Source organism: Lepidothrix coronata, unplaced genomic scaffold, assembly GCF_001604755.1.
Source record: "Lepidothrix coronata isolate B3197 unplaced genomic scaffold, Lepidothrix_coronata-1.0 Scaffold0, whole genome shotgun sequence".
In the NCBI taxonomy this organism is placed as follows: domain Eukaryota; kingdom Metazoa; phylum Chordata; class Aves; order Passeriformes; family Pipridae; genus Lepidothrix; species Lepidothrix coronata.
The window spans coordinates 5,692,257-5,719,271 of record NW_016690180.1 but is presented as its reverse complement, the minus strand read 5'-3'; the positions used below and the strand labels follow the sequence as shown (position 1 = coordinate 5,719,271).

At 37.4% G+C, this 27,015-nt stretch overlaps 1 protein-coding gene across 3 annotated transcripts in view; it reads left to right on the top strand.

The window, feature by feature from the left end:
• Positions 1–27,015, top strand: part of KIAA1456 (KIAA1456 ortholog) — a 126,077-nt gene that overhangs the window by 25,039 nt on the left and 74,023 nt on the right. The gene's annotated exons all lie outside the window — the stretch shown is intronic.

Genomic DNA, 27,015 nt, shown 5'->3' with positions numbered 1-27,015 from the left:
CTGGATCTCAGCCGTGATGCTTGCATAATAAAATAAAATAAAAAATAGTCATTTTGGTTTTTTTCAGTTCTCTGGCTCTGCAGATTCTCCTCATGCTAACCTTTGCAATCTTTGATTTAAAAGTGCTATACAGAAGAAAGTCCATTTGTTAACAAAGCTTAGTTTGCTTGTGGTGGAAATTAAAAACATGTCTGACTGCTTTTCAAACCAGAATAGTGAATTACGTTACAGTACTGAGAAGGTTGATACAAGGAAAGCCAAAGAAATACATGAGAAATCTTGAAGTGAGAAATCTTGAAACTCAGATTTATTAAGTTACGATACATGGTAGCTTTGTTAATTCATCAGAAAAGAATGTTATTTTTTTTTTAACTTAATGAGCACATGAGTCTGTTTATCACATGGCTCTATAAATAAGCGTCTTTGCAGATGTTTTCTCTTTGTTGAAAATACTTTTTCTCTCCTCAGGGCATGCTACACTATTAAATTAAACTATGAATTTCCTTGCTTATTAGAGAAGACACTTAGAACACTGTGGCCAGCATAGCACTGCCATAACTTTTTAATATCAGTTTTAAGGACTATTTACAGATTATTTCAGTAGTATAGCACTGATATATTTTACCTGGCAAAACTTTCTAACATCAAATTTACAATTTTTGTCTAATATCAAATGTCATGTTGTCAGTGTTACCTCAACAAACCGAGCTGTTAATGACTGGACAGTTTCTTCAACAGGCAGAATAAACACAATCACAAAACTGTTTCTGAAGAGGCTTTATAAAACTCTAAAGAGGAAAGGATGACTGAAAAATCAGGAGTTACAGTGTAGTTTGGGAACTATGAATTATAATATACTCTGATATACTCCCATTTATTTTACATTTCAGCCTGAGATAATTCATTATTCCTGTCTTTTACAGTAAAATACTGAGGTCACTTGGAAACTCAACAATTAGCAAAGAATAATAATAGCTTTCATTTGCATGCCCTGTTTAAATGTGGTACCTGCTGACTTCTCAGCAGTGAAATTTGTTCAGATCTGGGTCTGCTTACTAAGCTCATACTCCGGTAAATATTACAAACATAGAATGTCTTTGCCTTCCAGTCAGGGTTGGCCTGTATTGATGCTTGCAAAATTAAGCAGTTGTCACATTATTTAAATATAGCTAGAATATTTTAAAACTTGTTGAGCTGCTACTGTTTGGCTTGTGCTTCTATGCCCCCTTAGCACCCCACCCATGTGGGCTTAGGAGATGTTGATTTCCTCTTCATGGTTTTTTTTACTACCATCTCCTTTGGGATGGGGTGGCAAAATATGAAAGATCTTGAGAGTAAAAATCATGGGAGAATTACAATCATAGAATCATGAAGGGTTTGAGTTTGAAGGGACCTTAGATATCATCTATTTCTAATCCCTCTGCCATGGGCAGGGACACCCCCCACTAAAGCAGGTTGCTCAAAGCCCCATCCAACCTGGCCTTGAACACCCACAAGGATGGGGCATCCACAGCTTCTCTGGGCAACCTATTAGTCATATTGTGATATATTGTGATACTAGTGAATTATTGATACTGCAATCAATATTACTTTGTTCATGTCTTTGCACGTTTTCTAATGAAAGTAACTATGAAGAAATTCTGTCTCTTATTCTATGTTTCTTGTCACCCTCTCTCTATCACCAGGTATTTTAAAGCCTATTTCTTAGTAGGTAGCATATTACAGAGCAGGGAGTAGCATTTTGCAGAGCTCGGAGCATATGTTAAGTTTCTTACTGTTTCTTTAGGACATGTTGTGTATGTAGAGAACTATCATAACCTAAAAATATTTTGTTGCCTTAAAAGTAGACAATATAAGAAACCTTCTTGTATATTGTGAATCTGAAATCGAAGTGGAATTCATCTTACATCACTTTGTAAATACTGTGGTTTTAAAATGTGGTTGGCAGCTTATTCTGATATTGGCATTTCATAATAAAGTTATATGAGTTTTTGAGAACAGGGCAGTATATTCCCTGCCATGCCAAAACTAGAAAGTGTTGCTCCAGATACTGCAAGTTCCTGCCAGACAACACAGTTTGTATTAAATCATCCAACCCTTATGTTGATACTTTGCTGCAGTGGTCTTTTGTGCTGTTCTTCCTTATGTAGAGATGCTTAACGTGGATTTGTCCTTGCAAGAGAAGGTAAATGGGCTAAACACAGTCATCCTGGTTTGTTGCTGTAACATCAAGGCACTGTAAAATCTGCAAACAAAGCAAATGGGAGAGAAATCTACAGCTTTCCTAATCCATTAGAGCTTTTCAGCTCTATTTTTATGTATAAAGAGAATACCTCATCATTTGTATGTACAATCTCTTACCTTTCTCATGCACATAATTTTAGAATTTTTGAAGTGTCAGGATTCCTTCACATCTTTAAATGTTTTAATTATGAAATCCCTTTTGATTGGTTGAAATTAACCTCCTCCTAAATATACACAAGTAATGATGGTTGTTGGCTAATTTTTATATCATTGCTGATAAAACAGCAGATGATGAATGATCTGACAAGTACTGCAATATTCTAGCAGCAATTATAAGTGTTTTAATTAAATTATAAGTGATAATGTAGGGTATGGGCTGTTCTGCTGTAAAGCCTGTCTGTATGGGTAATTCTCAGTTTATATCCCCTTACTGAGTGCAAAATTCCTTAAATGCAATTAAATATTGGGTTAGAGTTGCATAACATGTAACAGCCGGCCTTTTATAAATTCATACTCTAGATTATGCAGAGATAACATTTTGGAATTGAAATATCAAGCACTTTCCTGTTTTTTTTTCAGCCATGCCAAAACCCACAGTATCAAAGTCATAGTTTCTCAAGGTCTTGGAAAATAAGTTAGGTATGATTTTAAAACCTGCTACCTTGCTAACAAGGCAAAAGCACAAAGCAAAGAGACAAGGTAACACAAATCAGCAAGTCATCTGCTTCTGGTTCCTCCCAAGTTTCAGCTGACTTCCAACCAGGCCTGTGAAGCAAGCTGTAAGAATTATCTTCCTCTAGGCACTAGGCAGCAGTTTCCAAGTCAGCTTGCTCCACAGTGCCTGCAGAAACTTGGTGAAAAAAGCAGATTTTATCTTATCTGGGGATTGTAGTCTGCTGCCTATAAAGATGGTGTTGACAGTGTGTTCCCTATTAAAATTGCAGTAGTACAGTATGCAACTTACATAATTATCCACTCAGTAATAGAACTCTTCAAAGCATGTCCTTACCAATCTCCTTTTAATATAAGCAGGGACAATAGCCCAGGGGTTTATCTGAAAACACCCTTTTCTGCTTTTAGGATATCCTTGACTCATCAACTTCACTTATTCATTCATGTGCCTATGTCAGATAGGCAGGTTGGAAAGTCTCTATTCTGACAACCGATCCCCTGGTACTAGGACCATTGCCTTGCACTTGGGAAAAACTGTTTCTACTCTTCATGTATGTCAAGAAAATCACAGAATCATGTCATTTGAAAGGGAACTCTTGAGATCATTTAGACTAACCCCCATGCTCAAGCAGTGTAAGCTAGAAACAGTTGTCCAGAACTGTGGTCATAAGATTTTTAATATCGCCACAGGTGGATATTCCAGAGCCTCTCTGGGCAACCTGTGCCAGTATTTGACCACTCGCACAGTAAAAAAGTGTCGTCTTGTATTCAGATGAACTCTCCTGTGTTTTTCTTTGTGCCCATTGCAACTTGACCTGGTGCTGGCCAATACTGCAAAGTCTGGCTCCCTCAACCTTGTTCCCTTGCATCAAGTATTTATAGAATTATAGAATAGTTTGGGTTGGAAGAGACCTTTAAAGTTCTAGTACAACTTCCCTCATGATGAGTATGGATGATGCTCTGCCACTGAACTATACCCCCCCAACGCATTATGCCCATTGATGAACCTGAGCTTTTCCCTCCTTTTTCCTCTTTTTCAGCCTCTCCTCATACGAGAGATGCTTCAGTCCCTTAATCGTCTTTGTGCTGGACTCATTCCATTAAGTCCATGTCTCTCTTGTACTTGGGAGCCCAGACCTGGTCATGCAGTGCTCCAAATTATGGCCACACCAGTGCTGAAGAGAGGAGAAGGATCACTTCCTTTGACCTGTAGGCATTGCTCTTCATAGCCCAGGATGGTGTTGGCCTTTGTTTCTCTGAAGGTGCACTGTTGGTTTGTGGTCAGCTTGTTGTCCACCAGGACCCCAAGGGCCTTCTCTGCAGAGCTGCTTTCCAGCAGGTTGACCCCTAGTGTATATGGTGCCTGAGTTTATTCTTCTTCACAGTCTTCTTCGGGACTTTGCATCTCCCCTTATTAACATTCACGAGGTTCCTCTTGAACCAATTCTCCAACTTGTCAAGGTCCCACTGAGTGGTAGCACAACCACGTGGTGTTTCAGCCACTCCTTCCAGTTTTTCATCTGTGAACTTGCTGAGCTGCACTCCGTCACATCATTCAGATCATTAGTGAAGCTGTTAAACAGTATTAGCCCCAGTAATGATCCCTGGATTACACTACTTGTGACTTTCCTCCAATTGGACTTTGCGCTGCTGATCACCACCCTCCAAGCCTGGCCATTCAGTCAATTTTCAATCTCTCTCACTGTGTAATTATCTAGCCTTTAACTTGTCAGCTTGTCTATGAGGATGTTATAGGGTCAGCCTTACTAAAGTTGAGGTAAACAGCTTTAGCTGCTCTCTCCCTGCATCCAAGAGGCTAATTCACCTCATTTTAGAAGGTTATCAGATTGGTAAAGCGTGATTTCCCCTTTGCAAACCCACGTTGACTGCTCTCAATCACCCTCTTTCCCTTCATGTGCTTGGAAATAGTTTCCAGGATTATTTTCTCCATCTTTCCATGGATATAAATTGCTGCTATATTGTTTGTCTGCGGTTGCAGAGCTCAGATAATAGATAGGAAAGCTGTTCTCTTATTAATTTTATTTTAGAGACACCTAAATTATGAAATCCTGGATTTTCCAAAGTGTGTCTCAGTTATCTTATGGAGATTAAATTGAAAATTTGTCTTGCAGACAGTGAATGGGAGGAGGCGTGGAAGAGGAGTGAGTAGAAATCCTGTAGAGCATTACAGACAGTGAGGCTTTGGAGACTAAGGGGAGAGTTTGTTTGGGATGTGTGGACAAAACATTGTGTTTGCAATAAATGCAAGACTGTTTTCAGTTTTCGTGAAGTCTTCTGTTTGAGCAGTTCTACATTGCAATTGACTAGATTAAAAAAATATGTCTAACATACTCAGTTAATGCTGATATTTATTTTTTTTATTAAAGCATAATGAAACCCTGAAGACTGACACAAAGCCAGTGGCCTTACAAAGGTTTGGCTATATTGCTTAAAATTTTTCCTTCAAAATTATTTACTTCTATTTTGGGTTTTTAAGATTGTGGCTAGACCAACAGGAATATGTGAGGCCAGTTCCCTTATTCCATTCAGCTGGATATTGCCTCACCAGGAGTGGATCTGGAGGATCTTGTGTGGGCAGGTGAGATGTTGCTTACCAAACTAATAATGACAGAGAGGGAAAGAAATTTGAAATCTGTCTGAAGATGCCTCAAAACAATGCATATTTTGATAGCTAATTTTCCTTTGCTTGCTAATCAAGGAAGACAAAAATCATTCCTGCTGCTCAGACACTTGTTTTTTTTCTTTAATCTTTCCCTCAAACATCAGTATTCCTTCTCTTTTTTAGATATGAGGAAGTCAGACAAAAATCTAGGTGAAAAGGTAGTTGGGCAAAATGAAATTATGATGCTTTATAAATAATCCTGTTTTGTTTTGAATATACTGAATATCTCAGAGAAGTTATGTGTTTGGATGTGGTGTATGTAAAATCAAAGGTCTAAGAGAAAATTCAAAGATAACTGACAGAAGCTTTTTGCTCTTGTGATTGGAGGTTAAAAAAAAATTCATTGTCAGCACCACATTGATAATAGTGTTGAAGAGTCTGATTACTGCAGCAATTAAAAAACAAAATTATGAAAATTAGCTGTGCTGACCAGATAGAGAGAAAACATTTTTTTCTTATTACTATGGCCTGTTTGTGAAAATGCTAGTTAAGAATTCAATTACACTTACTTGTGAGAGCAAACGCATCAAACTTCCAAATTCTTTCTTTATTTATCTTTTATATCCCTCCTTGCAGTTTGGAATTTAGTCAGGGAACTGGCCTATGTATTTTCAGAACTGGTTCTGAAATTTCTTCATCCTGTTCTGATGATTATCTTTGTCCTGCCTTTTCTGCAGTAGTTTATGACTTAGCTCAGTATTCCATCTGCTCTTTCTTTTTAATTTTGGGTTTTTTTGGTAAGCATTTTCCTGTAGTACAAGAATAATACATTTATCATGTCTTGCGTGAACAATTCTATTCTATTCCATGTCTTGCAAAGTGACTGCAGGCACGGAAGTGGAGAGTTTATCAGCCATAATGAGGTTGTTTGATACAATAAACAACTGAGAGATGAAAGCTTATCTGATATGAATATGGTTTATCTCATGTTATGAGACACCTAGGACTTTGAATATGGACAAGTGACTGGTAGTTTAAGGTCAATCCCTATATAAAATTCAGTGCCTACCAAGAAATGTCTAAAACATGCTAGGCTGGTTTAACTGCTTTTTCTGTTTGTGTTCAGTGCTGCTCTGTTTTGAAGAATGCTGCTAAGGAATATGCTGCTAGTTGCTCTCCCACTAGAAAATATACAAAGTTTGTAGTGTAAGGAATCAGGTGAAATTCCACAATTGCACTGGAGGTTTTTTTTTAGTAAGTTCAGAACTGGCATAATCTGCAGGCATCGTGTGATGTTTCTGAAAGCCTAGTTATCTTTAATTCAATACCATCCTGAATCTTAGAATTTGCTGTTGTGACAACTACCATGCTTGCATATCCCTAATTTAATTTACCTCTTAAGAAACTTGGTGCATCTGTTTCAGGCAGCTAGTTTCTATTTTCATTCTTGCAGTAGAAGAAAGAAAACAAAGAGGAAGAGAAGAGAGAGTCATTGTTTTGTGATGACAGGACAAATGGTGTTGCTTTAGTTCTTCTTCTGTTGTCCACAGACCTAAGAGTAATTTTGGAAATATTCTCCTGGTTTAAGAGTTACGTCCACTGAGTCTCTCCTTGTAATAGTGCTTAGCATTTTCACTGTTCAACATTCAGGTAAAGCGCAGTATATATAGATCTCTTGGGAAATAATGTTTTAACTCTAGAACACCCAGATTTTAATTTCAAATTTAATAGATACTGTTGGCAATTTTATTTTTCTGCGTTGTCTTACTGGTTTTATTTTCCTATGGAAAGATTCTGATCTCACGGTTCTACAGTCAATTTTGCTTTGGCGTCTAGTTCGTATTTTCCTAAGAGACATAGTTCTTGCTGATTACCCCTCATGGCTGAAGGAAAATACAATGTATGTTTTAAGACTTGTTCCTGAAAAGTAGCTTCAGTTGGATGCTTACATAAGCAGACGGTGGTGTACCCTGTTTTTTGAAGGCATTTCTGGTACAGCATGTGTCATTTGCTGGTCAAAACCATTAGCTGTCACTGTTTGTAATACTATTAGAGTTGGGGTTTTTGTTCTTCTTTTGTTTCTTTTCTTTATTATATATTACAGCCTCCTTTCTGGATTGTTTTGTGTTTGTACTGGTTTAGGAAGATACTGTTTCTAGACATTCTGCAATATTTTTTCTCTTGTATCTGGGCATTCTCAGAAGATGGTGTATCTTTATATAGGGACTTGGAAAACAATAGTCCTGTCTCTAATGTATGAGGTTGTTTGTGATTTTTCTAATATTTGCACATCTCTCAGCCCCATATGCTATCTTGTTTCTGTTAATACTTTCTTTCATCTCCCACATTCACAGTGCAGGATTAGATTGTACAGGCCTCTTCTGAAATTATTTGCTGATTCACTTTTGTTTTGCCGTGTGAGTGAGATTGTGCATTCTGAAAAATAACACCATGGTATGGCATGGAACTTATTTTTACTGAATAATTTTATGTAAGCAGCTGTAAGACTTCTGGAATAGATGTCCTCTCATGCACAGCCCGTTAGATACACCAGGGGATTCCTTTGTCTCTCGTTGTTGATCTAAACCAGATGTAATCCCTCAGATCACATATGCTTATTCAGCATGATAATCATTCCAAAGAGAGGTTAGCTAACATGTTTGTTATTGCTTCTGTTTTGTTAGCCAAAGTGGTGTCACTCTTTAAGGAATTGGACTGATTCTTATTGCTGAGTCTGGCCTTGACAACATGCCTATGCTCACTGCTTGTTGCATCCTTGACTCACTACAGTGCTTTTTCTTTGATCTTTCTGTGTTTTTAGGCTTGTTCTACTTCTATTGCTGTTTAAGTCCTAGGGCTATCGCAGTTAAATTAGAGCTCTGGTTTGCTTGTTTTTTCTCACATTTTATTTCGCTAGAAGGTCTTGTGAATCTTAGATCCGTATCTGATCTGATTTCTAACACAAAGATTAGAGACTCAATTTATTGAAGTTAGGATGAAAACAAGAGCATTTTCCCCTCTTTAATGCTTTCTGGTGTTCACTATGGACAGCACGTTCTTCACAATTAATGTATTTAATTTTTCTATAGAAGCCTGATTGGTAAAAAACTTGGATTAAAAATGTATATGACAGAAAGGAAGTAAGGCAAATGCAGAGCCCAATTACCATTCCCTCTCCCATCCTGTTTTTTGGTTTTTTTTTCACTTAAAAGTGTGAGTACACAATTTATGTAGAACTCCTAAGGAACTAGAACCTTGCAAAGCCAAAGGTAGATGATGGAAAATACGTCTATTTCATTGACATTACACCCATGTTCAGAGGCTGCTTCTTCTGCTCTCTCCTTTTAATCTGCCTTTGAATCTGTTGATCTGCCATGGTCACTGCTACTATTTTTTGTCAAGGGAGCCCTGCCTTTGACATTTTCAGACTTAGGATTTTATCTCATAGATTTCAGAAAAACATGCCCACCAAGTGCAGTTTGCTTTATTGTTTAATTATTTCTTTGAAAACCTTTCCAGTTAAATGAAAAAACAGAGCCATAATTTGTCCAGCTGCTCAACCTTGTCATCAGGGACATGTTCCAGGGATAAGCAGGATTTAGCAGAGGTTAAGGGGGAACATTTGTACAAGAGCTACTTGTTAATATATTAGTGACGTTTGACAGAAGGATTCACTTTGGGCAGGAGCTAAGTGTGGGCTTGATACATCAGCTGATCTCTGACAATAAGCTCCATTCTAAACTAGATCTCTCGATCTTTTGAGGCTCATCAATTTCTAGAATAGAATTTATTGCTTTTTGAGATCATTAGGTAAATGCTTACTCTGATAAAGATTTAATGGAGGAAGTCCAGTATTCATAGTAATTTTCTGACCTCGAGAAAAGTGTAGTGGAACTACAATGTTAGCTTTTAGTACCTTGACAGCTTCTTCAGAAATATGCTTTATTTGGCATAAGTTCTTACACATAACCTGTGTCACTTATGTCTTCCATATTAACTGCTAATGCAGGATGTGATATAATGAAACTCAGAGCATATCTGAATTAGATTTGGCATTGCTGCAGGAAAGAGCCAGTTAATGTCCTTGTGTAATGCTTATGTAATAGATTAGATTCTGTGCCTGACTATTCTAGTTGTCTGTGGTGGTATATAAAAAGCTTGCCAGCTTGTTAGTACTCAATTAGCTCATTCACCATGAGTAAACTAGTTTTCTAGCTTATAGGAGGAATGCGCTTCCAATCCTCTAATTGGTTTATGCGTATAATCTTTTCCACATACCAACAAGTGCAAAAGTTGACTTGCTAATAGAGAATAAAGTGAGAGGGGAGAAAAGATAAAGAAAGATATAAACTCAAGCTATATGGACAGTTTGTACATTAATAGTACCATTTGTTGTTCCTTCAGTTCTTTTTTATTACTTGAGAAAACAGATAAATCTTAATATAGACAAGAAGAGATCACAGTCACCTAATGTATAAAAATGTTTGGTTTTTGAAATACACAGTTGCTGTCAAACTCTCAAACTAACTTTTTGTATAGATATTATTGTAACATTTTACAGATTTTCTTTTAAATGTTTTAAAAGGATGATAGTAGGCTTTAGTTATGGTTATCAGTTTTTAAAAGGAAATCGTACATCTTATAAAACACATAAATCTGGTAAAAGAGGAAATTCTGTCTTTAGATAGTACATTTGGAGATACCATGTCGATATTAATTCAAGGTCATTGAAAAATTAGCCTCTTTTATGGCATAGAAGATGACCTTTTAGGGTTTTTAAATGAAAAAATATAATAATCTCATTATAATATTTTTAGTGGACCTACTGAGCAGGGGCTCTTGAAACAGAATTTCTTCAAACTTTTTTTTTTTAACTGTCGTCATTGTTAGGAGAGAACCGAGACAGTGCTGGGCCTTTGTTATTGTCTGGTTCCTCCCAGGGTAGGGGCTGTGAAAGTTAGAGGCAGAAGCACTGTGTCTGTCAAGAAATGTCATCCTGAGATGGGACACATACCTTCGAGACTTCAGCTGCTTCTCCAGCCTTTCTTACTAGTCTTTATGACATCACAAACTGCAGCAATGCCTCTTCTAGAGTTAACCAGAACTATGGTGATGCTTCACTTTAAATGTTGTTATTGCGGCCCCTTGCCTGACTTCCCATCTATAAAGAGTATTGCCATTAATAAAACTTTGGAAATTCTTGCTCCAAAGTATCAAACCTTCAGTACTAAGGAAAACTTGGATGCTTTGTAAAGTTGTTGATAACATCTACTTCATGTTCTGCTTTATCTACTAGAAGCTGTTCTTAACATCTACTTCATGTTCTGCTTTATCTACTAGAAGCTGTTCTTAAAACTTTATAATTTTCTTTTTAGATGTTGAGATGTTTTATAGATATTTTGCATCCAAATGTACATCTTCTAGTTTGCTAATTTCATAGCTATTACATGTTTAGAAGCCTACGTTACATATGAGCATAGCAAATATAAAGTTTTTAGTTTAAGAACCAGTTTGAGAGTAAATATTAACTGAAAGCTTAATTCTACTACCAGAGTTTAAGGAGATCCTTGCTACATTAAGAAGAGAAAATAATTTTCCTGAAGACTTTTAGTGGTCTGTTTACTTTAATAATAATTCAAATTTGAAAAAATCACACCAAGTTGCAATTGAAAAACTTTATGTAGGAAATCAGGGGCATGGTTTCACTTGACCTATGGTTTTAGCTCCTTTTCAACTTCAAGAGAATAGCTCAAAAAATAGGTTGTATTATTAAAAAATTGGCCAGATCAAAGAAAAGATGTAGGTTCCTGTTGTAGCATGACTAGGTACACTTGTATTCTGCCAAAAGCTTTGCCCTATGCCAGTGAACCTCTTCTGTTCATTGGATAATGTCTTCCACACAAGCAATTTATATAACTGATTTCAAGATACACTGTGTAACTCTGAAGGAACTACACCTTATGAATATTCTCAGGCTGGACACCCGGTTCTGACTGCTACTTGGTAGGAATGAAATATTTTATGGTTTACCTGTTCCTCTGAGCCTCTTTGCTCCCTTATAATCCCAGAAACATTTATTAAAGAAGCTGGATGTGTTTATTCTCCCCAAGCGCACCGAGTCTCTGAGACAGAAAAGAATGGCACCTTGGAGAAGGGAGGGTTCCTGGGAGACCTCATTTCAGCCTTCTAGTACTTAAAGGGGACTTATGAAAAAGAGGGAGAGTGACTTTTTACGTGGGCAGATAGTGACAGGACAAGGGAGAATGGTTTTAAACTACAAGATGAGAGATTTAGATTAGATTTTAGGAAAAAAACTCTTTACTGTGAGGATGATGAGACATTGGAACAGGTTGCCCAGAGAAGTTGTGGATGTCCCATCCCTGGGGGTGTTCAAGGCCGGGTTGGATGGGTCCCTGAGCAACCTCGTCCCATGAGCAACATCCTTGCCCATGGTGGAGGGGTTGGAACTAGATCATCTTTGAGGTCCTTTCCAACCCAAGCCTTTCTATGGTTCTGTGATCCTTGTAGGTACTCCTTCAGGTACTGACTTGATCAAAACGAGTAAATCTCTGAGAGCTTCCGTTCTCTCTCAAAATGCAGGATACTTTGTTTTCCACAGAACGAGATAGTGTCTGAAAATGGTGATAACCCTGACAGCACTCCTTGATTATGCTTTGTTGCTGTGGCCCATCCCCTATCCCATGACTCAGGGTGGATGTATTCCTGATGAGAATAAGACTGGTGTCTGTAAGCATAGGGGAGGAGATCTGACCTGCAATATGCTGAAGAGTTGAGAAATTTGCACTCTTAAAAAAAAACAAACCCTGTGATGGGTGGCCAAAGTGGACTTTCTAGGATTGGAAAAGATTTGAAGGTTGATGGGAAAAAGCATTTTGGATTCACAATGAACATCTATTGTAATTTTTTCTTCAGCATAGTATTACAGTCACAGAAGAGCATTCATCCCCGGAGCTGGAACTACGTTACAAGTTACAAAATGCTAAATCGCTGGTTTTGAACAAATATCTTACTTTTCCAGTATTTATGTTCAGATCAAATCTCAGAAAAGTTATCCATTGGGTTTCACTTTAGTCAATAAACCACATATCCTATGTTGTTTTTCTATGTAAGGGCAACTTGGACATGTTATATATTGCCCCCCCAACTATAATCCCAGGCCACATAGCTGAACTTCAGTCTTTATAGAAAGTTGTCATCCTGCATAACTGTGTGATTAGTTTGTTATACGGTCTGGATTAACAAAAGCGTAGAGAGCAGTGAGGGCCAGCTGCTCTGCAATGGGAGGTGAGCCTGAAGCTGACCATGGTTGCAAGGCCCAGCAGAGGGAAGTGCCTGGATAGACAGGGAGCAGGACTGTGGTGTCTGGGCATGGTGAGTAGGGCAGGTCTGGTCAGGCACCCCGGGTAAGGCATTGCCCAGCAATCACCAGGCAAGCCCATAGTGAAGAGTCAGGGCTGAGGCCAGGCCAGACAGTCAGCCTGTGTGTCAGGGTCTGGGTGTGAGCCCACCACAGGGCTGGTGGCCAGGCACAGTCGCAGAGCATCAGGATCCATAGCTCATGTGGGAGACAAGTGGTAGTGGCTCAGCTTAAAACCAGCTTGTGTGAGAAAGGGGAGTCAGTGCTAGTGGGGCCTCCCCACAGCGCTGTCGGGAGGGCTCTCTCCAGAATCACCAGCACTCATACAGAGGGATAGAAAGGTGTCTCTAGTAGAACATTTCCAGTGATGGATGTTCCTTTCTGTGCAGTGTCCAAACCTCATCCCTGTTTAGCAGTTTCCAGCACTGATTCCATGCCCAGTTCATAAGTCTGCTAAAGGTTCAAGTCACTTTCTGGATGTGACAAAGAATGTCTGTTGCTGTGGCAGAAGGCTTAGGAGAAAAAGTCTTGGATGACTAGGAGTTCAGTTCTGCTGATAGATATGGAAGTTATTTCAGAGACAGATTCAGTTTTTTGCAGACTGTTAGTCCAAAGCTGTCTTTAGAATCTGAAGTTGTATTAGCATATGTATTAGCTCTCTAGAAGTGATCCACCATTATGCAGTAATTTAGATCCAGTAGTATTGAAAGGTTAAATGTTCTCCTGTGGTGCAAAAGTGAAACATGAGTCTTGCTTTAAGGTCATGTTGCTTTATCTGATACTACTGCACAATATATTGCAAATAAGATGGATCCAAAACCATTCATCTTTTATAATACTTGTCATAAGGAAGAGGTCAGATGGATTTTATGAGCCTGTATTCTGCCAAGCATTGTGAAGACCACTCAAGACCAACAGAAATTTTTTGGACCGCGAAACCTTTTTGGAAGGTTACACGTCCTCTCATATTGTCATAGTTATGTTCATCTATTTACCACAGTTTAGCAGATATTCTGCATGGTGTAGTTATAACAACAAAATTTGTTAAAATACGTTAAATTATATTAAATATTCCATTTAAATTATCACTAGCAAAAAATCAAAATAAATTTGCAAGTTTATGATGCAGAGACTTCTGTGATGCTCTCATGTGGTACAGGAAGGGATGACAAGAGCTTTCTGCTTTTTTATTATCATACCATTATCATTTACAGACATTTGTTTGGATGGAAGTCAAAATAAAGAGTCTGGGCTCTCCTTTGTTTAGTGTCTGTGCCCTAAAAAAGCGGATTGGCATCCATGAAATTTTTCAGGGACTCTGAGAAGGAAAGCCTGTTAGGAAGAGAAGACAGAAGTGCTAATTGTGGGAATAAGAATATTTCTTGTGTATGATACTCCTATATACCACAAATACAAAGCAATAGAAATTTAAAGTATGTTAGATCTTATGAAAAGGTGTTCTTCCTCTTAAAAAAGTACATATTTTAAAACTGTTTTGAAAGAGGGTTTCCCAGTAGCTTTAACAAACTGTCATCAAACTTGGCAAAGAAATGCAATATATCTTTGCTTGATACTCAGTCCTTGAAATTGCCCCATGATGAAAAGGAGGCTTACCAATTAATTATTTTCCTCTCTCTTGTACTTCTTCCATATCCTTCCATCCCTATCTTATGATGTGCAAATGCTAGAAAATGTGGCTCAAAACCACTGGATGAGTATGGGAAATGAGCAGTGGCCCACTGTTATGGAGGTTTCAAAATCTAGTCCCAACTAAGGCTCATCATCATTGGATTTGTGGTGAGTGTGGTAGGAATGGCTGAGGTGAGGATTTTCTGTGTATCTTTAAATATCATAATTATACAGCTGTGTCCTTTTTTCCCACATTCGTAATAGTTTGTTCTTGAGAAGATAATGCATCTGCCCATACCAGCATTTACAGGGATTTGTGGATTAACACTTTTGTAGCCATGTTTTTATCCTTAGAAGCTATAACTATAAAAATTAGAAGTTAGTATTCAAAAATACTTTTTACCAGTACTCTGTAAAAAAAAGGCTGCAGTTCACTCTAACTGGAGGAATTTTTACTCCTTTTACTTAAAATGAATTTGAATTTCAGTGATATATTTTGGATATATTGTCACATCTTTCAGGTGTTTGTGGAAGAATAGTAAAAAAATGGTCACCAGCATCTTTGGTTTGCTTAAGAGAAGAGTATTTGGACCAACAGTGTCCATTTCATTGCATTTATATTTTTGTTTCTTTGTGTGTCAAAAACTTGAGGGTAAGAGATGTGATTGACTTCTAGCCAAATCCTTTTCATCACACCTACATTTAGATGGACCTGTTACTATCAGTTGAGAGTTTCTGGTTCTTTTCTCCCTCCTCTTACAGTTGTTAGTGGTTTTATTCATTTGCTATCTGTTTAATTAGATATTTGTAGACCTGTAAGCCCCTTTGCAGACTTGGTGTACTGCAGCTAAAGGACCGAATCAAGTGGATTACATTTCTAATGTAAATAGTTGAATTGTTTTTCAGTTTAATGAATATTTATGGTTTATCTTAGTTAACAGAAAATCTGTAGAATTACCAGCAGATTATAACTATGGCAACAAGTACAGGGAATATAGAACAATTTCTTTTCAGTGTGTAATAGGCAAATGAGTCTCAGGCTTTGTTTCTGCTACTGATACTCTGTTCACAAGTCAGAACTGTTAACATGCGATATCTGAAATATTTGGCAGTCTCATTTCCATGAAATGAGTACAATGGGGAATCATAGAATGATTAACAGTGGATGTTAAACAAGCTTGTGATTTGGAGAAATAGTCTAGAAAAGATTTGGTGAAATTCATGAAATCACAGAGGATAGCTACTTGTTATGTATGTGGTTGAAAAACAATGAAAACAAATAATTTAATTAGTGCCAGATTAGGCTTTTATAGCATGGAAGTAATTATATTTTTCATAGCAATTAGCAATGAAATATTCACAAATTCTAAGTTATTTTAATTAAAATTATAATCATATGTATACACTTTCCACTGCATACAATAGAAAGGCCTGTCTTTAAACATACAAACAGTTTCTCATTGAATTGCTCTAGTGAGCCTGATGAAACTTTAAGCCCTTCTTTCCGTCTCAAAGTGAAAAGTTGTGTCAGTGATTGTTGTCATTGTTAATCATGGTTTCAGTTTCCTCTTTTAGAGATGTTTTTCCTCTACTGAAGTGTTCTATACAACCTGAGCCTCTCCCTCCCTTCATATCCTCTGTCTCCACATAAGTACTCTTGGAAACCTGTGGATGAGTTCTCTACCAGCAGAACCTGGTTGTAAGGGTTCATTGGCAGACCAGCAACCCCAGGTTCAAAGGTGACTGTTCAGTGAATTGACATGGAGGAGAAAGAACTCACAGTTTTGTCTGCTGGTCATGAACAGTGGAAGTCCTTTGGCGCTTCACTACAGTTTTGCTTGTTCTCAAACAAAATACTTCTTCCATTCACTTTTCTGTGACTGTTATTTTTTCTCCTTTTCTTATCACTGAGAAAACAAAAGTCTCACTCTAGTGCTTGACAGGCTCTTCTGTAGCCACTGCCCATTGCAGTCTGTTTCCCTGCTTGTTGTGACTATTTAGCACAGTCATAAGAATCAGGCCAGAGTCCAGGTCAGCAGACTGAATACATCCTTCCACTGGAGGAGGCAAAGCCCAATGCCTCAAGTGGAGAGGTTCTACTGTCTTATAACTGCTACCTCTGAGCACTCCCTGTGCAATCAGCTCTTGCCAGCTTAAGAGCATGAGTGTGAGCCTGAATTTACCCAGAGCTCAGGGAAAAGTAGGACAATTGAAGGTTTTTCATCCATAGCTGGTGCTGTGGTGGAATGGCTCCTTCTCCCCAGGAACTTCTGCCAGCCAGGTAGCATTGCCACCACGGCTGAGGGAGACAACTTCACTACAGGAAGTAGAAGAGAGCTGACCACCTCTACAACCAGTAAGAATTTGATTCATCTGCTGAGCAGCATCCAGGGTCAACAATGTGATTATATTGATGAGTCGTCCTCATTCAGCTGAAGAGGATCATGGAAATCCTGTGGGAAACTAACCCTTCTGAAGAGAACAAATCAGCTCTTTTTAGCAACTGATCCTCTGTTCAGGCTGCTCATGGTGTTGGAGGATAAGCCAGTCAGGGGTGAGCACCAAGCAGTGGGACAGAAAGGTGTTATAATCTTAACGATTTGTTGGAGTAGAGATTGAGGAGGCAAGGTGAAGCCTGCTGACAGATTTAGAGGCTGAAGTTAATTCAACACCTCTACAGAACTGGTAGCTGAGAAGAAAGTGGGAGATGCAGGTCTCCCACAGGAGATCCCACTGTTGCAAGCTGTATCTAGTCTTTATGTTCTTCTGTGTCCCACTACTCCTTATTTGTGTGTAAAGTCAAAAGCCTGGACCTAGTGAATTGTTTTGCCTACCTGTTAGCCCTGTGACCAGAGTAAGCTTGTAGAGGACTGTGGCTTTTCTTCTTGTGCATAAGCCCCATTTCTGTTCTGAGGCCTTTGATTAGGATCTCCTTTCTGGAGTGCCTGTAGCCTCTTTTGACTGGGAAGGTTTGGTTAAGAATTGGGGAATGAGTCAAAACAGTGTTTGAAAAGAGTATCAATAGCTAAGAGAAAGTGAGGATAAATGTACCAAGTGTGAGTAAGGAAGTTTGGCCTTTGGGCTTTTTTTGTTTTGCCAAATTTGTTACTAGGGGTCTTGGCTGGGACTTCATACATTCAAATAAATAACTTACAATTCAAATTTTTTATATAATGGCTCAATTTTTTTAGTCTGTTGCAATTAATTTGAAGTGCATATATAAGAAAATAGCTTTAATCATATATTGAAAATTAATTAATTTTAGATTCAGCAATTCAGGTATTTATAAGAAGGACCAAGACAGGTTTGCAGTGTTAAAGAAAAGTTTCTGGTAAAGTAGTTCAGCTTGATAGTCATTAAAGGATTACAAATGTTTAGAAATGTGTACAGATGACACAGAGTTCCTGCTTCAAAATTAGTCTAAATTAAAAGTGAATAGATATGTATATAGGTACTTTCTGGAATTTGAACAACAAAATGCTTAATTTTGTGGGTTTTATGTATATATACTGAAATGAGACACACTACATATTTAACTCATACCATTAAATTTAAAAATGATGGCTACTGATCTGCTCAATCTCCTGAGAAATCTGTGTGTGGCTCCAGCTTCCCTCTCAGCAAATCTCTTGTGGAGAAGTCCTGACTTCTGTATTTTGTTTGCAAAGTGAATAGTGACATGATAGCTTTCATGCAATTAGAAGACCTTTTGTGGAGCTGTATCCCTTTTCTTAGAAGATGTTGCCTTGTAATTGAAAACGTGACTTTAGTTGTGGTATCCAGCGTACTGGTACTTTATGGCTGTGCCTGGCCATTTCAAGGTTAGTTTTCTTAGTTGAAGAAAAAAATTATGAAAGCTTTTGATTAATCAGTGTGCATATTCATATGGTGCATTTCCCATTGGAATTGAAACAAAAAAACCAAGAAAACCCACATACAAAACAAACGGAAGGAGGGAGACTTAAGATGAATATTAATATGCGTTGGTAATGAGAATTACTGATAAGCAGGAGCATGTCTTCTGCAGTTGCTGGGTCGCTGCTGCCACCCGCTGGCGCTGGGCTGGGCCTGCCTACAGTCCACCCCGAGCTTGAGGAAAAGCCATATGATTGAGACGCAAGTGACATTTTCTGGAATTGTGGAGGAAATAGGTATAATTTTTCTGAAGAACACTGAGACTGTTTAACATCTACAGTCTTATCTGACAACTGCCCCATTAATATAGCTCTAATAAGCGTTTTTGATTGATATTTTCTGTTTAGTTTTTTGATGATTTTGTTCCTTTTGTTGTTGTAATGATTGCATTTTTGAGAGTAGTATATATTAGGGCTAGCAATATTTCATTTGAAAAAAGCTTCTTATTGGAAAGTGTCCATTTTAGTTATATCTAAATATAAAATAGCACTTGTCTGTATAAGAAGACTCTCAGTTAATATCTGTTTAGACAGTGACAAGAAGTCCACCCCAGAGCAAAACAATACTAGTGAGACCTGGGAAGGTTACTTCAGCTATTACAGAGACCTTCTTCTCCCCTTCAATTTACCCAGATACCTCCAGAGCAAACAGATGAGCTTGAAAGGGTGTTCTGAAGGTCAACATGTTTTGAACCTTTCTGGTGAAAGTATTGCAAAATCGAGGTACACTGGTATTGAGCTTTCTGCCAGGATCTCCCATTATTTGTAGACTGAGTGAGATTTTGCTGGGCACTGGCCTCATTGCAGCACAATGTCGCTTAGAACCATTTTAGACCTTAACTGCTCTTTAGAATTATTTATTAGGATGTCTGTGGTTTAATACAAAGATGCATGTCTATTTAACCTCAGCATATATGTGAGCTTTGTGACTCTGCTGCTCGTTATCTAACCCATTTTAAGGTATTGCTTTTTTAAGAAAAGGTTTGCTAAGTTAAGATAGAGACTACACAAATGTGAATTATTAGTCATTGTAATGATTAACAGCCAGGTTTTGATTGGAAACCTTAAGCAAGCTTCTACGTAATTGCATAAAAATGTTTTAGCTGTCTCAAATTTCTCAGCCTCGGTGTCTGTCTCAAATCTTGCAGTCCTATCCTCTGTCCCATACGTGGGCTTATGTTACAAGCGTCCAAGGCTCTCTCTTGTTATATGAGTTGTTATTAGAGGAGACAGGTATGAAGATGGACAGTAGATTTTTCTGGGAAATTAGGAAGGAATATTTCCATACAAGTAAAAACTTGTATTTTTACTTGCAGAGTGACTATTTTTTGTGAAGTTTTATTCTAGTAAAGAGTAAAATGACAGCAGAGTCCAACATAGATACCTCTGTGAGTGAATCCTTTTTTTCTTGAAGGAGCTCAGTGTAAGACTGAGGTTGCTCTTCTTTGTTTCTGAAAGCTAACTAAAGCAGAGGTAAAGGCAATCAAACAAATAATAGAATTTTTCATTTAATGGAAATAACATTTTCTATTTCTGCTGAAATTGTCTTTCTGGCATCGTTTCAGTGCCTCATAGACAGAGAGAGTTTAAAATTTTCTTAGCATATGAGTTCAAGGTGGAACTGGGGTTGGAGTTGATTTATTAGTCTCCAAAATAAATAGATAAGGTTCTGGGTGTGGTAGCCTGTTACATCTCAGTATAAAAGATTCTATCTTTTTTACCCACACTGAGTGCTGCTGACATCCATAAGACTTCTTACACAGTTTTACAGCTTGTCTGGATCTGACTGGTGTAGAGAGGTGATAGGAAGGGGTACAGGAGGGCTTGGCAGCCTCCCAGCCCTTACATTATCTCACATGGGAGTGCATGTCACACCAGGCTGTGCAATGGAGGGGAAAAAGACAATCAAGATGCCCCCTATATGTTTGGGTATGTTTCTGGGGATGGTGGCTCTTGCAAATTATATCGCGCATATAACAGATGCGGGGCCTCTGGTGGTCTAGTGGTTAGGGTGCAGGACTCTCACCGCTGCGACCCGGGTTCGATTCCCAGCCCCCCGGGCAGATGGAGCTCGTCAGCCTTGTAAGGCAATCCATCTAAGAGAAGGTCACTCTAAACAAACCTACGTTCTGAGACCCTCACTGCCACTGTCCAAGCGTGCTTGGCCCCGGCAGATGAACCTCAGGATTAAAGGGTGGGCTCAGTTCAGCGCACGCTGGGTCTCACCTAAAAAATCCACTGCGCAGGCTCGAAGGGTTAATGACCTTTCCCAAATCTTCGCTCGCGAAGACTGGCCATTATTATTATTATATTATTATAACAGATGCTGTGGCTGAAAGGCAGGCGCTGATAAGGAAGGTGTTTTGAATCAATAAATTTCAGATAAGTTAAATCTTTTTCGTTATTGTTGTTTAAAAAGCAGTGGAAGAAGCCTCTCACAAGGAAATAAGAAGAAAAGAGATGCAAACAAGTGAAAGAAATGCAAGCTATTAGTTGCATGCTACAGTTTGCTGGTGGAAAGGTGCAGTATTCCCTTTCTCCCACGGTGTGGTGCTGAAAGAAGCTTCAAGTCTGCAGCAGAGGCCCAGGGCTGGCTGCAGTTCCCTGTCTTGAGTTTCTGAGCCTTGAACAGGCTTTACAAGAGCAAAGGCATCATCTCCCTCAGACAAAAGAGCAGTTTGATGCTTATTTCTGTGAGATACTGTTAATTCCTTATTAATAATATACTTCAGTATGGGCAGTAATTCAGTAAATCTAAAGTCATAAGAGTTACTTTTGAAAACTGTGGGATAGCGGCTAAAGTCTGACAGTTTTGTCACTTTACGTTCCTGTTTTTTTGGTTTTGTATTCTCTTCTTCCTTTCAGTGACTGAATCTTTGTTTTGTGTGTCTCAATCTGAGACTGTAGCTTTACAAATTATTTTACTAGTGACTGATCCAGCTATCAACCCTGGCCCCCCTTTCAGCTGTGCATTATCACCTCCTTGCTGAAAATTACCACCTTGACTGTTTATTCTGCTACAATAGCAGTTTACTTGATTGCTCCATCTGCTAAAGCTTTGTAATAAAAAATTCCATTTTATGATGGGTTTTTTTTTCCCCTACATGCCTTATGCTACTCTTCTGTTTTTAAATTTAGGATAATTTCACAGGTCTGTTTAAGATGGTGGTGAAACAAATATTAGTATTGAGCAGAACTGAGATAACGGTAACTTCTGCAGCTGGCTGAAGGGTTAATTACATAATAATAAGACAAAAGTACCTTTCTGTTCCCTATACATGACCTTATTTATTTCCTATATATATTCCGATATATTCCCTACATGTGAAAATTTTGGAAAAGGAACCTTACAGCTCTCTACAGCTTACTTTCAGAAGCTGCCATCCTCGTGGGACGCTCTGTGATGTTGATCCTATCTTGTAAACCTCATAGGATACGTATTTGAATCACTTCTGTGCCTGCAGACAGGAGACAGCCTTTCTAAGTACGTTGCAGTGTTTTTCAAGAACAAGGAGGTATTAGGATTTTCACTGGTTGAAACTCTTGTGTTAGAAATTACTATAAAGTCAAATATATGACAAACATATAGGTGCAGTGTCAGCATTAAGTATTTATGATGAGCAGAGTACTCCTCTGCACTTCTGATCCAAATAACATTGACTATGGTTGGTAAAAGGATGGTTGAGCCAAGATTTCAACAGATACCTAAATTGTCACTTTTTATTTTGGATGTATACCTGTGGAACTTCCAGATGAGAGCTCTTGAGTCATTGTTAATTAGTTTTTCATAAAACAAAGGGTTTTCTTCAGCTCCAAATTAAGAAGACCATATTGTGATTTCTAAGACAAACATATGAAGAGAGATTGTCTATTTTCTCTGAATTACTCACTATAGAAATGAGTTATGTAATATATTTTGTGTTGAATCTCATCAAATAATAAAGAAATTTCTAAAATAGGAATTTTGTTGGATTTTTCCTTATTTCAGTCCCAGTGTACCCAAAATGGATTTGCTGCTTTCCTAAACACTTTAGCATGAGTGAGCTCCATTCCAGATTGACAAAAGCATGGGGAGTCATTTCTATCTAATATTTTCCTGATGCTTTCCTTTCTTTTCATAGCTTTGAAGTTCATTTCATGAAATCTTACGGGGTCTTTGCTTTGATTATTTGATGGTATACTACAGTTGCTTTATTGACAAAATTGATCAAAATGAAAGTTGCCCTGGTATTTTAAAAATAAAGACAATAATTTGTATTCTAAACAGAATTTCTAAGAATGTGGATGAATTTATATTGGTTAATTAAATTGCCAAACTAAAGTGTTGAAGCTAACCTATATTTTGTTAAAAGTAGGGCACTGTGTGTTTCTGTTTGTTATACTTTTTTTTTTTAAGAAGAACTGAAATTAACTAGCAGCTGAAATTTCAAATACTTGAGATTTCTGAAATTTGAATCTTAGGACAAGCTTCACGTTTCCCTGCATATATCAAATATAATAATAATACCTATACAGCCCAATCTGTTGAAATTGAGGAATAACCATTCCCTTATTCTGAAATGCATCTATTTGCTGTTTTACATTTTTCCTGTTAATTCAAGGAACAGTCAGGGACTACTATTTGCAGCTTTGTAAGGAATAATATTTTTTTCCTTTCATGTGTGCAACAAATAGTGTTTGAGATTGGACTGCATGTGTTTCATAATCAAGCTTCTCTACTTTAGTGGGTGAAAATAAGCTTACCGCAAGACATGAAAAAATAGAATACAACAAGAGCAGTTACTGGGGTAGTACAATATTCCTTCCCTTCTGTACCTTACTCATCTCTAATATCCTTTATGCAACCTCATAAATTTTATTGTAAATGATTGTAGCAGTACTACTCCACATAATAATTTATAACTTGTTTATAGTCCTTCTTACCTACTTTCCATATACTGATGGATAACTGAAATGTTTGCCTCAGTTTATGTTAAATTCTCAGGGCTCTGGTGTAATGCCCTGAGAAAGCTCATTCTGAATAGGCACTAGAAATCTCTGTATGTATCCAGTTAATTTTTTCATTTGAGAGCATTCTTATTGTAGGCTTGGAATATTGCTTTTGGGAATCCAAAAGCTTATTACTGAGAAAGCTAACATTAATTTAGAGGTCAAACCAATTATGCTTACTGCATTCTGTAAAACAGAAGTGACTTTCTGGTAAAATTTCTGTGAGTTGATTTATAACTCACTAATTATATTTCAGTAGAGATTTCTATTTTACTGGTAGCATTACAATGTAGTCTAAATATATGGTAAATTACCAGTTTAGTTTATCCACAATTATTTGTCTAAAATTATTTAGGAGCTTTGTCTAAGCCAGAAATATTACTGAGTTCTCTGTTTTCCAAAGGTTTTCTTTTTTTTGTTTATTTGTTTTTCTGGTTTACCTTATGATTGATTTATCCTGGGTTTTTTTTTTTTAGCTATGAAAACATGCAGGTCTTTAAGATACCATGAAAATACTGACTCGTCTCCATCCAATCACTGACAAATGTATTACTGCCCATTATAACATACACTTGTAGCTGCATCTGGTATTCAGCATTAGCTTCAGAAGAATTCAACTATGAGAATACTGCATAACAATAGATGACAATTTTTGTTGATTTCTACTGTTTTTGTTAAATCTCCCTTAAATGTTTGATTTGTGCTCTCTGTTGTTCCAGAGCTCAGTAAAGTTGTAACAGGAATGGGTTAGTTCCTGATCTGGTAGCCACTACAATATTTGGAAGTGGATTGACCACTAAAGCAGTTTCAGAATTTTCGGATTTCTTTGGTCACAGAGAACATAGTTCATCCTTTGCCATTCTTCAGCTTTTTCATACTAGATCCAGAAAGGATTTAACCTGTCATGGGCTTTTGTAATTTATTGTTTTCTTTTTGTTTCTTAAATGAATTAATTTTTTAGTAAATTAGATTTTCAGCCAGTTAGGTCGCATACTACATCAGATCTATACTTTTAGCTGTTGTATTAACAGGGAAGGCAAAATTGCTGTTTAACAAAAAGTAGAAATTCTATAAATGCTTTTTGAATTTTATAATAATCTGAAAGTAATTCCATTTGGTCTTTTGGCTCTTGAGTTGCTTTGGAATCCAACCAGTATTTCAGAGCCTCAGTGACTGAAACAATTCAGTACTGCAGGCCATTTTTGGGATGTAAAAATTACTGTGGGTGGCTCATCTTCATGTGCATATTTAGGAGGTACACAATGTCCCAATCATTTTCCTTCAGAATCATTAAAAAAATTGCAACATTTTAACAGTAATTAAAAATCATATTAATAGTCACAAAGTCTTTCAGAAAAGAAGGTTTTCTCTGCTAGTTTAGGACCACTACCAAAACAGTCTGTCTTTCTGCAAACGTATATCCTATTAAAGATGAGATTTTATCAGTAATTACCTTAACTTGTTTACTCACTATTTGAGTTGCCTTCAAACTAATTTGGCACTAGGTATCTGTTCATCTTGAAAGTGACTTGGAAGTACACGTTGGATCAGGGCACAGTGAGTTTAACCCAGTCAACAAATCAAATATAGCCAATGGGAAATAGTATGTGATAAAGCCAATGCGTTTGTTTATTGTAGATTGTATTGGTCTTCCACTGAAATACAAAATCTCTTGTAACAGGAACACTGATGTTATTGATACATGATTACTTCCTGTTTTACTTAAAATCAATTTCTGATAATGGCAGGAACCATCTCTTCTTGATACACCTTATTATTAATTTCCATGCAGTTCTTTCTGTGTTGCTTATACAAAGTATTTTAATGATAGCATTGTTAGGAATAAAATTACTATTATGTTTACCTACTCCTTTCAGGAAGCTGTGCCAACAGGTACCATAAGAGAGAGTAACCCTTTGAATTTCATTTACCTTCTCCTGGTTAGGCGGTTGCCTGCTCACAGCCAAATGAATATTCATTCATAGTGAATGAATATGCTGTGTCTGGGAATAATGGCTGTGTTGCACTTGGAACAGAGTCATGTAATTTTTCCAGTTCTGGTATTGCAAATATTCCTTCAGTTCAAATGTCTTTGCTATGCTTCTCTTTTTGGCATGGTTACATAGAACTGAACCAGATCAGCAGCATATATATATATATAATATGGACATACCTAGAAAAAACAGAGCTGCTCCTCATATTCTCTTTGAAATTATATATAAAAAAAGATTTTGTATTTATTTTAATTTATAGCTTTACTGATTATGTTCTGTGTGAAGTTGTTTTACATAATATGCTGAAAATTGTAATCAACAAAGCTGTTCATTAAAGATGATGCAGAACTGCTTTTGCACCAATGAAATGTTGAAGGATATCTCTTAGAGCACTGTTATGGTGCATTTAGGTAGAGATTCCAATTCATAAAACACACTGTGCTGTGAGGCAAATAAAGTTCCCATATGATATATGCAGATGTGCAAAAGCAAGAAAATAAAAAGCTTACGCACGAAGCAGTATCAGCTGCTACCTTATTTTGAAATAAAATTCTGGTCCATACAGGTTGTCTCTGTCAGAAAAAAGATGAAATTCCGCATCTTAAGGGTATTCCCCACATTTATTGACAAATAATTAAAAGTACCCCAGAGAACCAAAACACAATTCTTTCCTTAATCACAGGAAGATACATGTATTTTTTAAAATTTCAAGAATTCCAGTCAACACTTACACTAAAAAAAAGTTATTGCTTATGGTAATCCTATGAGATCACAGTTTTACAGGATCACTGTTTGGTGGGAAAGCCCTTTCAAAGCTTCTTGCACTTCTGTGCAATTACCCACCATGTCAAGTTGTGTTTTTGAAGCCATGCTGGGTATATAACAAAGATGCAGATAGGAATGAGCAGCTGGGGGCAGCAGAAACAAGGCAGGATTGCTCTTAGCATGGAATTAAGGCCTGAATGCTTTTATAACTGCATTTTGATGTTACCTTTCTAGAGTTGGTTCTTGTTTTTCTGCCTCTCTCTCATTGAAACAATATCCAGAACAGCCCCCATTATTTTAATGATGTTTAAAATAACCTGCCTATACTGTTCTCTACAAGACCCACTCCTCTCTGTTAATGTTAGAATTGCCACTGCCTTTTGCAAACCTTGCCCTATTTTCCAGCAGGGACTACAGCCTTCTAGTTAGCTACTGTTCAAATTTGTGTCATTCCAGAACAGAGCGTCTCTCATTTCAACGGTACTAGCAGAATCAAACTCTTTGTATCAGGTTTTGAATAGTGTGCTTGTTTAAAAGTAAACTAGCAGGAGAAATTAACCCAACTCTAGAGAGATTATAAGTCAGAGTTACAATTTACTAAAAATAAATTACAATAGATGCAATGATACAGAGAAAAAGTAACAGATATTTTTATGAAGACTAGGATATTCAAAGCAAATGTGTCTAGGGAATATTCAGAAAGATCAAAAGCTTGTTTTCTTCATAATGCTATTAGGCACTGAAAGGGAAACAATACATTTTGCATCAAAGTAGCACACTCATTGCAGCATGAATAAAAGACTAATT